Source organism: Somniosus microcephalus, chromosome 4 (genome assembly GCF_052327205.1).
Source record: "Somniosus microcephalus isolate GS21.2 chromosome 4, FLI_Smic_1.0, whole genome shotgun sequence".
In the NCBI taxonomy this organism is placed as follows: domain Eukaryota; kingdom Metazoa; phylum Chordata; class Chondrichthyes; order Squaliformes; family Somniosidae; genus Somniosus; species Somniosus microcephalus.
The window spans coordinates 131,945,768-131,960,647 of NC_140990.1; positions in this window are offsets into that span (position 1 = coordinate 131,945,768).

Genomic DNA, 14,880 nt, shown 5'->3' on the forward strand with positions numbered 1-14,880 from the left:
ATTAGAAACAGAGACAGGGTCTAGTACAGCACTGAGACAGGGTCCAGTACAGCACTAACTGAGACAGGGTCTAATGGAATAGAAACAGAGACAGGGTCTAGTACAGCACTAACTGAGACAGGGTCGAATGGAATAGAAACAGAGACAGGGTCTTGTACAGCACTAACTGAGGCAGGGTCGAATGGAATAGAAACAGAGACAGGGTCTAGTACAGCACTAACTGAGACAGGGTCGAATGGAATAGAAACAGAGACAGGGTCTAGTACAGCACTGAGACAGGGTCTATCACAGCACTAACTGAGAGAGGGTCTAATGAAATAGTAGCAGAGACAGGCAGTAGTACAGCACCAACTGAGAGAGGGTCTAATGGAATAGAAACAGAGACAGGTTCTAGAACAGCACTAACCGACAGGATCTAATGGAATATGAACAGAGACACAGTGTAGTACATCACTAATTGCGACAGAGTCTAATGGAATAGAAACAGAGACAGGGTCTAGTACAGCACTAACTGAGACAGGGTCTAATGGAATAGAAACTGCGTCAGCGTCTAGAACAGCAATAACTGACAGGGTCTAATGGAATATGAACAGAGACACAGTCTAGTACAGCACTTATTGCGACAGAGTCTAATGGAATAGAAACAGAGACAGGGTCTAGTACAGCAATTTCTGAGACAGGGTCTAATGGAATAGAAACAGAGGCACAGTCTAGTACAGCACTAACAGAGACAGGGTCTAATTTAATAGAAACAGAGACAGGGTCTTGTACATCACCAACTGAGACAGGGTCTAATGGAATAGAAACAGAGACACAGTCTCGTACAGCACTAACTGAGACAGGGTCTAATGGAATGGAAACAGAGACAGGGTCTAGTACAGCACTAACTGAGACAGGGTCTAATGGAATGGAAACAGAGACAAGGTCTAGTACAGCACTAACTGAGACAGGGTGTAATGGAATAGAAACAAAGACAGGGTCTAGTACAGCACTAACTGAGACAGGGTCTAATGGAATAGAAACAGAGACACAGTCTAGTACAGCACTAACAGAGACAGGGTCTAATTTAATAGAAACAGAGACAGGGTCTTGTACATCACCAACTGAGACAGGGTCTAATGGAATAGAAACAGAGACAGGGTCTAGTACAGCACTAACTGAGACAGAGTCTAATGGAATGGAAACAGAGACAAGGTCTAGTACAGCACTAACTGAGACAGGGTGTAATGGAATAGAAACACAGACAGGGTCTGGTACAGCACTAACTGAGACAGGGTCTAATGGAATGGAAACAGAGACAAGGTCTAGTACAGCACTAACTGAGACAGTGCCTAATGGAATAGAAACAGAGACACAGTCTAGTACAGCACTGACTGAGACAGTGTCTCGTGGAATGGAAACAGAGACACAGTCTAGTACAGCACTAACTGTGGCAGGGTCTAATGGAATAGAAACAGAGACACGGACTAGTACAGTACTAACTGAGACACGGTCTAATGGAATAGAAACAGAGACAGCGTCTAATTTAATAGAAACAAGGACAGGGTCAATACATCACTAACTGAGACAGGGTCTAATGGAATAGAAACAGAGACAGGGTCTAATGGAATATGAACAGAGACACAGTCTAGTACAGCACTAATTGCGACAGAGTCTAATGGAATAGAAACAGAGACAGGGTCTAGTACAGCACTGACTGAGACAGGGTCTAATTTAATCGAAACAGAGACACAGTCTAGTACAGCACTAACTGAGACAGGGAGTAATGGAATAGAAACAGAGACAGGGTCCAGTACAGTACTAACTGAGACAGGGACTAATGGAAGAGAAACAGAGACAGGGTCTAGCACAGCACTAATTGAGAGAGGGTCTAATGAAATAGAAGCAGAGACAGGCACAAGTACAGCACCAACTGAGAGAGGGTCTAATGGAATAGAAACAGTGACAAGGTCTACGACAGCACTAACTGAGACAGGGCCTAATGGAATAGAAACAGAGACACAGTCTAGTGCAGCACTAACTGAGACAGGGTCTAATGGAATAGAAGCAGAGACACAGTCTAGTACAGCACTAACTGAGACAGGGTCTAATGGAATAGAAACAGAGACACGGACTAGTACAGTACTAACTGAGACAGGGTCTAATGGAATAGAAACAGAGACACAGTCTAGTACAGCACAAACTGAGACAGGGTCTAATGGAATAGAAACAGAGACACAGTCTAGTACAGCACTAACTGAGACAGGGTCTAATGGAATAGAAACAGTGACAAGGTCGACGACAGCACGAACTGAGACAGGGCCTAATGGAATAGAAACAGAGACACAGTCTAGTGCAGCACTAACGGAGACACGGTCTAATGGAATAGAAGCAGAGACACAGTCTAATACAGCACTAACTGAGACAGTGTCTCGTGGAATAGAAAGAGAGACAGGGTCTAATGGAATAGAAACAGAGACAGGGTCTAATGGAATAGAAAAAGAGACAGGGTCTAGTACAGCACCATCTGAGACAGAGTCTAATGGAATAGAAAGAGAGACAGGGTCTAATGGAATAGAAACAGAGAGAGGGTCTAGTACAGCACTAACTGAGACAGGGCCTAATGGAATAGAAACAGGGACACAGTCTAGTCCAGCACTAACTGAGACAGAGTCTAATGGAATAGAAAGTGAGACAGGGTCTAATGGAATAGAAACAGAGACAGGGTCTAATGGAATAGAAACAGAGACAGGGTCTAGTACAGCACTAACTGAGACAGGGCTTAATGGAATAGAAACAGGGACACAGTCTAGTCCAGCACTAACTGAGACAGAGTCTAATGGAATAGAAAGAGAGACAGGGTCTAATGGAATAGAAACAGAAACAGAGTCTAATGGAATAGAAACAGAGACAGGGTCTGGCACAGCAGTAACTGAATCAGAGTCTGATGGAATAGAAACAGAGACACAGTCTAGTATAGCACTAACTGAGACAGGCTCTACTAGTATAGAAAGAGAGACACAGTCTAGTACAGCACTACCTGAGACAGGGTCTAATGGAGTAGAAACAGAGACACAGTCTAGTACAGCACTAACTGAGACAGGGTCTAATGTAATAGAAACAGAGACACAGCCTAGTACAGCACTAACAGAGACAGGGTCTAATGGAATAGAAAAAGAGACAGGGTCTAGTACAGCACTAACTATGACCGGGTCTCATTGAATAGAAACAGAAACAGGGTCTACAACAGCACTAACTGAGACAGGGTCTAATGGAATAGAAACAGAGACAGGGTCTAGTACAGCACTAATTGAGACAGAGACTGATGGAATAGAAACAGAGACACAGTCTAGTACAGCACTAACTGAGACAGAGACTGATGGAATAGAAACAGAGACACAGTCTAGTAAAGTACTGAGACAGGGTCTAATGGAGTAGAAACAGAGACAGGGTCTAGTACAGCAATAACTCATAGAGAGTCTAATGGAATAGAAACAGGGACAGGGTCTAGTACAGCACTCACTGAGACAGGGTCTAATGGAATAGAAACAGAGACACAGTCCAGTACAGCACTTATTGTGGCAGGGTCTAATGGAATAAGAACAGAGACACAATCTAGTAAAGCACCGAGACAGGGTCTAATGGAATAGAAACAGAGACACAGTCCAGTGCAGCACTAACTGAGACAGAGTCCAATGGAATAGAAGCAGAGACAGGGTCTAGTACAGCACTAAATGAGACAGGGTCGAATGGAATAGAAACAGAGACACTGTCTAGTAAAGCACAGAGACAGCGTCTAATGGAATAGAAACAGAGACACGGCTAGTACAGTACTAACTGAGATAGGGTCTAATGGAATAGAAACAGAGACGGGGTCAAATGGAATAGAAACAGAGACAGGGTCTAATGGAGTAGAAACAGAGACAGGGTCTAGTACAGCACTAACTGAGACAGAGTCTAATGGAATAGAAACAGAGACAGGTCTAGTACAGCACTAATTGAGAGAGGGCCGAATGGAATAGAAACAGGGACACAGTCTCGTCCAGTACTAACTGAGACAGGGTCTAATGGAATAGAAACAGAGACAGGGTCTAGTGCAGCACCAACTGAGACAGGGTCTAATGGAATAGAAACAGAGACAGGGTCTAGTACAGCACTAACTGAGAGAGAGTCTAATGGAATAGAAACAGAGGCACAGTCGAGTACAGCACTAACTGAGACAGAGTCTAATGGGATAAAAGCAGAGACACATTCTAGTACAGCATTAACTGAGACAGGGTCTAAGGGAATAGAAACAGAGACAGGGTCTAGTACAGCACTAACTGAGACAGGGTCTAATGGAATAGAAACAGAGACAGGGTGTAGTCCAGCACTAACTGAGACAGGGTCTAATGGAATAGAAACAGAGACACACTCTAGTACAGCACTAACTGAGACAGGGTCTAATGGAATAGAAACAGAGACACGGTCTCGTACAGCACAAACTGAGACAGGGTCTAATGGAATAGAAACAGAGACAGGGTCTAGTACAGCACTAACTGAGTCAGGGTCTAATGGAATAGAAACAGACACAGGGTCTAGTGCAGCAGTAACTGTGACAGGGTCTAATGGAATAGAAACAGAGACAGTTTCTTGTACAGCACTAACTGAGACAAGGTTTAATGGAATAGAAACAGAGACAGTGTCTGGTACAGCACTAACTGAGACAGGGTCCAATGGAATAGAAACAGAGACAGTGTCTAGTACAGCACTAATTGAGACAGGGTCTAATGGAATAGAAAAAGAGACACAGTCTAGTACAGCACTAACTGAGACAGGGTCTAATGGAATAGAAACAGAGACACAGTCTAGTACAGCATTAACTGAGACAGGGTCTAATGTAATAGAAACAAAGACAGGGTCTAGTACAGCACTAAATCAGACAGGGTCTAATGTAATAGAAGCAGAGACACAGTCTAGTACAGCACTAACTGAGACAGGGTCTAATGGAATAGAAACAGAGACAGTGTCTAGTACAGCACTAACTGAGACAGGGTCTAATGGAATAGAAACAGAGACAGGGTCTTGTACAAAACTAATTCAGACAGGGTTTCATTGAATAGAAACAGAAACAAGGTCTAGTGCAGCACTAACTGAGACAGAGTCTAATGGAATAGAAACAGAGACAGGGTCTAATGGAATAGAAGCAGAGACACAGTCTGGTAAAGCACAAACTGAGAAAGGATCTAATGGAATAGAAACACAGACAGGGTCTAGTACAGCACTAACCGAGACAGGGTCTAATGGAGTAGAAAAAGAGACACAGTCTAATACAGCACTAACTGAGACAGAGTCTCATGAAATAGGAACAGAGACAGTGTCTAGTACAGCACTAACTGAGACAGGGCCTAATGGAATAGAAACAGAGACAGGGTCGAGCACAGCACTAACTGAGACAGGGTCTAAGTGCATAGAAACAGAGACAGGGTCTAGTACAGCACTAACCGAGACAGAGTCTAATGGAATAGAAACAGAGACACAGTCTCGTACAGCACTAACTGAGACCAAGACTAATGGAATAGAAACAGAGGCAGGGTCTAGTACAGCACTAACTGAGATGGGGTCTAATGAAATAGAAATAGAGACAGTGTCTAGTACAGCACTAACTGAGACAGGGTCTAATGGAATAGAAAGAGAGACAGGGTCCATTACGTCACTAACTGAGACAGGGGCTAATGGAATAGAAACAGAGACACAGTCTCGTACAGCACTAACTGAGAACGTTTCTAATGGAATAGAAACAGAGACAGGGTCTAATGGAATAGAAACAGAGACACAGTCTAGTACAGCACTAACTGAGAAAGGGTCTAATGGAAAAGAAACAGAGACACAGTCTAGTACAGCACTAACTGAGACAGTGTCTAATGGATAGAAACAGAGACAGGGTCTAATGGAATCGAAACAGAGACAGGGTGTAGTGCAGAACTAACTGAGACGGAGTCTAATGGAATAGAAACAGAGGCAGGTTCTAGTACAGCACTAACTGAGACAGGGTCTAATGGAATAGAAACAGAGACACAGTCTAGTACAGCACTAACTGAGAGAGGGTCTAATGGAATAGAAACAGAGACATAGTCTAGTACAGCACTAACTGAGACAGGGTCTAATGGAATAGAAACAGAGACACAGTCTCGTACAGCACTAACTGACACAGGGCCTAATGGAATAGAAAGAGAAACAGGGTCTAGTACAGCACTAACTGAGGCAGAGTCTTAAGGAATAGAAACAGAAACAGGGTCTAGTACAGCACTAACTGAGACAGGGTCTAATGCAATAGAAACAGAGACAGGGTCTAATGTAATAGAAACAGAGACAGGGTCTAGTACAGCACTAACTGACAGGGTCTAATGGAATAGAAACAGAGACACAGTCTCGTACAGCACTAACTGAGAAAGGTTCTAATGGAATAGAATCAGAGACAGGGTCTAATGGAATAGAAATAGAGACAGGGTCTAGTAAGGAACTAACGGAGATGGAGTCTAATGGAATAGTAACAGAGATAGGGTCTAGTACATCATAACTGAGACAGAGTCTCATGGAATAGAAACAGAGACAGGGTCTAGTACAGCACTAACTGAGACAGGGCCTAATGGAATAGTAACAGAGACACAGTCTAGTACAGCACTAACTGAGACAGGGTCTAAGGGAATAGAAACAGAGACACAATCTAGTACAGCACTAACTGAGACAGGGTCTAAGGGAATAGAAACAGAGACACAGTCTCGTACAGCACTAACTGAGATAAGGTCTAATGGAATAGAAACAGAGACAGGGTGTAGTCCAGCACTAACTGAGACAGAGTCTAATGGAATAGAAACAGAGACAGGGTCTAGTACAGCACTAACTGAGACAGGTTCTAATGAAATAGAAACAGAGACACAGTCTAGTACAGCACTAACTGAGACAGGGTCTAAGGGAATAGTAACAGAGACACAGTCTAGTGCAGCTCTTACTGAGACAGTGTCTAATGGAATAGAAACAGAGACACAATCTAGTACAGCACTAACTGAGACAGGGTCTAAGGGAATAGAAACAGAGACACAGTCTAGTGCAGCACTAACTGAGACAGGGCCTAATGGAATAGAAACAGAGACACGGTCTAGTACAGCACTAACTCAGACAGGTTCTAATGGAAACGAAACAGAGACAGGGTCTAGTACAGCACTAACTGAGACAGGGTATAATGGAATAGAAAGAGAGACAAGGTCTAGTACATCAGTAACTGACAGGGCCTAATGGTATAGAAACAGAGACACAGTTTAGTTCAGCACTAACTGAGACAGCGTCTAATGGAATAGAAACAGAAACAGGGTCTAATAGAATAGAAACAGAGACAGGGTCTAGTATAGCACTAACTGAGACAGGGTCTAATGGAATAGAAACAGAGACAAAGTCTAGTACAGCACTAACTGAGACAGGATCTAATGGAATAGAAACAGAAACAGGGTCTAGTGCAGCAGCAACTGAGACAAGGTCTAATAGAATAGAAACAGAGACAGGGTCTAGTACAGCAATAACTGAGACAGGGCCTAATGGAATAGAAACAGAGACACAGTCTAGTACAGCACTAACTGAGACAGGGTATAATGGAACAGTAACAGAGAGAGGGACTAGTACAGCACTAACTGAGACAGAGTCTAATGGAATAGAAACAGAGACAGGGTCTAGTACAGCACTAACTGAGAGAGAGTCTAATGGAATAGAAACAGAGACACATTCTAGTACAGCACTAACTGAGACAGTTTCTAATGGAATAGAAACAGAGACACAGTCTAGTAAAGCACTAACTGAGACAGGGCCTAAAGGAATAGAAACAGAGACACAGTCTAGTACAGCACTAACTGAGACAGGGCCTAATGGAATAGAAACAGAGACACTGTCTAATACAGCACTAACTGAGACAGTTTCTAATGGAATAGAAACAGAGACACAGTCTAGTACAGCACTAACTGAGACAGAGTCTAATGTAATAGAAACAGAGACACAGTCTAGTACAGCACTAACTGAGACAGGGCCTAATGGAATAGAAACAGAGACACAGTCTAGTACAGCACTAACTGAGACAGGGTCTAATGGAATAGAAACAGAGACACAGTCTAGCACAGCACTAACTGAGACAGAGTCTAATGGAATAGAAACAGAGACAGGGTCTAGTACAGCACAAACTGAGACAGGGGCTAATGGAATAGAACAGAGACAGGGTCTAGTACAGCACTAACTGAGACAGGGTCTAATGGAATAGAAACAGAGACAGGGTCTAGTACAGCACTAACTGAGACAGGGTCTAATAGAATAGAAACAGAGACAGGGTCTAGTACAGCACTAACTGAGACAGAGTCTAATGGAATAGAAACAGAGACACACTCTAGTACAGCACTAACTGAGACAGGGTCTAATGGAATAGAAACAGAGACACAGTCTGGTGCAGCACTAACTGAGACAGGGCCTAATGCAATAGAAACAGAGACAGGGTCTAGTACAGCACTAACTCAGACATCGTCTAATGGAATAGAAACTGAGACAGGGTCCAGTACAGCCCTAACTGAGACAGGGTATAATGGAATAGAAACAGAGACAAGGGCCTAGAAATTCAGTTGGTTGCGCCAGCCATTAGCGCCTTAGGATGAGTAGATGTCGGGCGCTAGGCGGCTAGCGCCCAGGCGCAGTGCAATCTGCGCCTCGCCCCAACTTCACTAGAGATTTAGCGGCGGCGCAAAATCTTTGCGTGCGCTCAGCTGCGCGCGCAGATCATGACGTCATTTCCTCATGCAACGCCCTTTCTGCGCCCCCAACCGGAACTTCAGTGGCACTGCCCCATTGTGCGCCTGGCGCCCCTAGGGACTGTTAGAGTGGAACGGTGCTCAGCCGATGCGGGGCGCGGGGGGTGCAAATTAAAGGGCACTCCTCCTGCACTATAAATGGCTGCCATTTCACAGCACTCCTTCTTGAGAAACGGATCTTTGGAGAGAGGCCAAGGTAGATAGCTTTCTGCTTTGGCACAACACTCGGACAGGTACTTCTGGCTTCAGGCCACAGCTTTCCACTAGTCTTTGCCTTCATTGACATCTCATTGTTTGCCAGCATATTATGGGGGCTTCAATGGGTTTCAACACTGGCTTTCTCAATTACATCCAAAGGGCTCACAGATGCCGTGAGAGAGTGGCAGCCCTGGCTAGACGGAGAGGGGGCAACAGGCGTCGGCAAAGGAGGCCTTACCCACCCAGGGTATACCGCCAGCAGTTCTCCTATCTCTACATGTCTGAGGAGCAGTGTGTTTGGAGGCTGCGTTTCAGAAGGGACGTGGTCACAGAGATCTGCCAGTTGCTTGGCGGTGATCTGCAGCCACAGCTGAGGAGCAGGTGGTCTCTGTCGGTGGCAGTGAAGGTGATGGTGGCTCTCAACTTCTATGCCACCGGCTCCTTCCAATCCGCTGCTGGGGACATTGCCAACATCTCCCAGTTCGCTGTGCATTGCTGCATCCGCCAGGTCACCAATGCCCTTTTCAAAAGGAGACGTCAGTTCATCTCCTTCTCCATGGCCCTTGCCAAGCAGCAACAGCATGTAATGGGCTTTGCAGCATTCGCTGGCTTCCCCATGGTGCAGGGCGCCATTGACTGCACGCATGTGGCTTTGCGGGCACCTCTGGAGAATGCCGAGGATTACCGCAACCGGAATGGCTACCATTCGCTGAATGTCCAGCTGGTGTGTGACCACAGGCAGCTCATCCTAGCTGTCAATGCCCGCTTTCCAGGCAGCAGCCACGATGCCTTCATCCTGCGACAGACTTCTGTGGCAGACATGTTCCAGGCACAGCCTCACCCACGAGGATGGCTTATCGGGGACAAAGGCTATCCTTTGTGTACCTGGCTGATGACCCCGCTCCATGCACCCAGCACCCCTGCTGAAGAGGGATACAACGAGAGCCATCAAGCGACCAGGAACATCATCGAACAAACAATCGGCGTCCTAAAGCAACGGTTCCACTGTCTGGATCATTCCGGTGGAGCCCTACAATATTCACCGGAGCGAGTCTCCCATTTCGTGGTCGTTTGCTGCATGCTGCACAACCTGGCTATCCGCAGGACTCAGCCACTGCCACCAGAGACTGGAGGACCACCTCAGGAGGAGGAGAAGGAGGAGGAGGAGGAGGAGGAGGACCAGCCCAGGAGGGAGGCACAAAGTGCAAGGGCCGCCCGTCGCCGGCTTATTGAATGTCGGTTCTAGGCCCCCTCTCAGGGAATGGCTTGTGCCAATGTCAGCAGATGAATGTAGCCGCTCCACAAGCCCTCAGCCACGCAGGGCAACCAGGACTTAAACAAAAGACCATGCACACTGCAATTTAACCACAATAATTTATTGAAAACCTCTGCCCTTCCCACATTACATGCTCATGTGGAGAAGGCCCCTCCAAAAACACAAAACTACCAGTCTCGGCCTTACAAAAAGAAAGAAAGACACCAGTCTCGGCCTTACAAAAACACAACAGGCATTTGAGCATACCTTCTACTTTTTGCCCTGCAAGGGCGATGCCTTTCGCATCCTTGCCTGGCCCCTGCCCACCCTGCAGCTCCTCCTCAATGGGAGCCCAGTGGCTGCAGCAAGGCTGGGGGAAGGCTGCTGAGGGGCAGATGGCGAGACGGCAGATGCCCTTGGGGGTCGGCCTGCACCAGCTCTGGCCTTCGAGTGGCCGGCTGCTGACTGCTTCAACTCTGGCTGGGCGGCAGCAGTCTGCCCAGTGGCTCGTGGCAGCTGCAATGGTGGAGTGGCAGTGTCGGCTGCAGGCATGATACCAACCTGGCTGATCGCAGGTGCTCACTGGTCGCCTGATACAGTGGCACTCGCACAGGCCAGCACTGCAGCATGCACAGCAAACAGCTGAAGGACAGACTGCTGGGCTGCTGCTGCACGGCTGGTGCCCTGGCGATGCCTGGCTGATCCAGCGAGGGTGGCAGCAGTTAGTGCCCGTGTGGCCCTGGTCTGTGTCCGCATGACACCAGCCAGTGAATGGATGGCACGACTGAGCACTTGGCTAGAAGCCGACTGTGCTGCCGTGAAGTCCTGCAGACTCCTGGCCTGTGCTGCACTGAATTGTTCCAGACTCCTGGCCTGTGCTGCACTGAATTGTTGCAGACTCCTGGCCTGTGCTGCTCCGAATTGCTGCACACTCCTTGACAGAGACTCTATGGAGTCAGGCATCCTTGCCACTGCAGCCATGGGCTCAGTGTGCCTGCGCTCAGCCTGGATGGCCATTTCCTCTAGGAGGCGCACCTCCTCTGCGCTAACCATCGCAGGACTGGAGGCTGCACTCACCCTCTGGGGAGAAGTCCACTGAGCTTCCCCACCCCTCCCGCATTGCTGCAGGCCGCTGGGCCCTGGAGCTTCACTCTCCTCCGACCCTTCCCCCCGGGTCCCCTCCAGGGAAGACGTGTCCCCTACATTGCCATGGGCTGGCACGGCTGAGGGTGGCACTGATGGGCCGGCTTCCTCTTCCTCCTCCTCGTCTTCCGAAGGGCTGACAGTGGCAGCTTGAGGGCCCGCCTCCTCACCTGGCGATTCACTATTTGAAAGCAGGAAGGCACAAGAGTAGCTTTAGAGTGAGGACAGGGCGGCAGCGAGGGAGGCATGAGTGCTGCCATTCACCGCATTGTTCGGACAGTGGCAAAGGATGGTGATCTCATGCGCAAGTGGAATGAGAGAGGTCCAAAAGGTGATGCCCTTACCATTGGTGCCCAGAACAGGGTCAGCATCTCCACTGGCGACGGGGCCAATCAGCCGGCCTGCCATAATGCGCTCCACACGCTGGTTGAGGTCGGAGAGCTCTTTGAGGTCAGGGCAGCCTCCCCCGGTCTCAGTTCGGTTGCGCAGGTTGTGCGCCACCTTGGCCTGCAAGAGAAAGGACGGCCTCTAAGTACAGTGTGAAGCCCTGATCTTGTCTGCACTGCCTCCCATGGTCGAATAGCTTGTACAGTGTGTAGCCCTGATCTTGTCTGCAATGCCTCCCATGGTCAAATAGCTTGTACAGTGTGTAAAGTGCTGAATGTGCAAGCGATTTTCATGCCAGCCCCATAGCTGCTGGATGAGGGCTGGCCATTAGGGCTTTCAGATCCCTTTACCCATAAAGTGAGGTGCACATGCAAGGATGAGGAGGACACTGGAAAGGGTACTCACCCTGACAACCCGAGTGAGGTCGTTGAACTTCTTCCGGCATTGCACAGGAGTCCTGGCAACCACGCTGTTGGAAGACACCCTGTTGGAGACCTCCCTCCAGGCTTTCTGGTAGGCGCTGGGCAGCGGCCTCTTGCCACCTTCTGGGAACAGAGCATGGCGCCTGCGCTCCACTCCGCCAACCAGCAGCCTCAGGTCACCGTTGCTGAAGCGCTGCGCTCTCTCCCTGGCCTTCTCCATAGCCCTGGGCGTTGTGCAGGTGAAGCTGAAGTGGTCAGGCCTAGGTTGACGGCTGCAGTGTGCAGGGCGTGGCAGGCAAACAAATCCACCCTCCCCCTTTAAGAGCTGACCGGCGCCAGAGTGTCTGCCGTCAATCAAGAACTCGCTGCGCCCGGCCTCGGGGGTATTGCTCAGCACCGCCGGCTTAGCGCCTAAAGATGTTCGTGCATCGCCTGTTTTAGCACAGCAGCAACCTCTTGGGGCGATGTGACTGAATTTTGGCGAAGGGGGCGCGACTTTGTGCCGGGCGCAAACTTTAGCGGCCGCCCGACTTTAGCACCCCAAAAGTGGCTATACTGAAATTCTAGGCCAAGGTTTGGTACATCACTAACTGACAGGGTCTAATGGAATAGGAACAGAGACACAGTCTGGTACAGCACTAACTGAGACAGGATCTAATGGAATAGAAACAGAGACACAGTCTAGCGCAGCACCAACTGAGACAGGGTCTAATGGAATAGAAACAGAGACAGGGTCTCGTACAGCAATAACTGAGACAGGGTCTAATGGAATAGAAACAGATACAGGGTCGAATGGAATAGAAACAGAGACACAGTCTAGTAAAGATCTGAGACAGGGTCTAATAGAATAGAAACAGAAACAGGGTCTGGTACAGCACTAACTGAGACAGGGTCTAATGGAATAGTAACAGAGACGCAGTCTAGTACAGCACTAACTAAGACAGGGTCTAATGGAATAGTAACAGAGACAGGGTCTAGTACAGCACAAACTGAGACTGGGTCTAATGGAATAGAAACAGAGACAGGGTCCAGTACAGCACTAACTGAGACAGGGTCTAATGCAATATAAACAGAGACAGGGTCTAGTACAGCACTAATTGAGACAGGGTCTAATGGAATAGAAACAAAGACACGGTCTGGTACAGCACTAACTGAGACAGAGTCTAATGGAAAAGAAACAGAGACAGCGTCTAATGGAATAGAAACAGAGGCAGCGTCTAGTACAGCACTAACTGAGACAGAATCTAATTGAGTAGAAACAGAGACAGGGTCTAGTACAGCACTAACTGAGACAGAGTCTAATGGAATAGAAACAGAGACACAGTCTAATACAGCACTAACTGAGACAGGGCCTAATGGAATAGAAAGAGAGACAGGGTCTAGTACAGCACTAACTGAGACAGGGTCTAATGGAATAGAAACAGAGAAAGGGTCTAGTCCAGCACTAACTGAGACAGGGTCTAATGGAATAGAAACAGAGACAGGTTCTAGTACAGCACTAACTGAGATAGTGTCTAATGGAATAGAAACAGAGACACAGACTAGTACAGCAGTGAGACAGGGTCTAATGGATTAGAAACAGAGACAGGATCTTGTACAGCACTAACTGAGACAGGGTCTAATGGAATAGAAACAGAGACACAGTCTAGTACAGCAGTGAGACAGGGTCTAATGGATTAGAAACAGAGACACAGTCTAGTACAGCACTAACTTGAAAGAGTCTAATGGAATAGAAACAGAGACAGGGTCTAGTACAGCACTAATTGAGAGAGAGTCTAATGGAATAGAAACAGAGACACAATCTAGTACCGCACTAACTGAGACAGGGTCTAATGGAATAGGAACAGAGACAGGGTCTAGTACAGCACTAACTTAGACAGGGTCTAATGGAATAGAATCAGAGACATAGTCTAGTACAGCACTAATTGAGACAGTGTATAATGGAATAGACACAGAGACAGGGTCTAGTACGGCAGTAACTCAGACAGGGACTAACGGGAAAGCAACAGAGAGGCAGTCTAGGACAGCATGAACTGAGACAGTGTCTAATGGAATAGAAACAGGGACACAGTCTGGTACAGCACTAACTGAGACAGGGTCTAATGGAATAGTAACAGAGACAGGGTCTAGTACAGCACTAACTGAGACAGAGTCTAATGGAATAGTAACAGAGACAGGGTCTAGTACAGCACTAACTGAGACAGAGTCTAATGGAATAGAATCAGAGAAAAAGTCTAATGGAATAGAAATAGAGACAGGGTCTAATGGAATAGAATCAGAGAAAAAGTCTAATGGAATAGAAACAGAGACAGGTTCTAATACAGCACTAACTGACAGGGTCTAATGGAATAGAAACAGAGACAGGGTCCAGAACAGCACTAACTGAGACAGAGTAAAATGGAATAGACACAGAGACAGGGTCTAGTACAGCACTAACTGAGAAAGATTCTAATGGAATAGAAACAGAGACAGGGTCTAGTACAGCACTAACTGAGACAGGGTCTAATGGGATAGAAGCAGAGACACAGTCTAGTACAGCACTAACTGAGACAGGGTCTAATGGAATAGAAACAGAGACAGGGTCTAGTACAGCACTGATTGAGACAGAGTCTCATGGAATAGAAACAGAGACAGGGTCTAATGGAATAGAAACAGAGACAGGGTCTAGTACAGCACT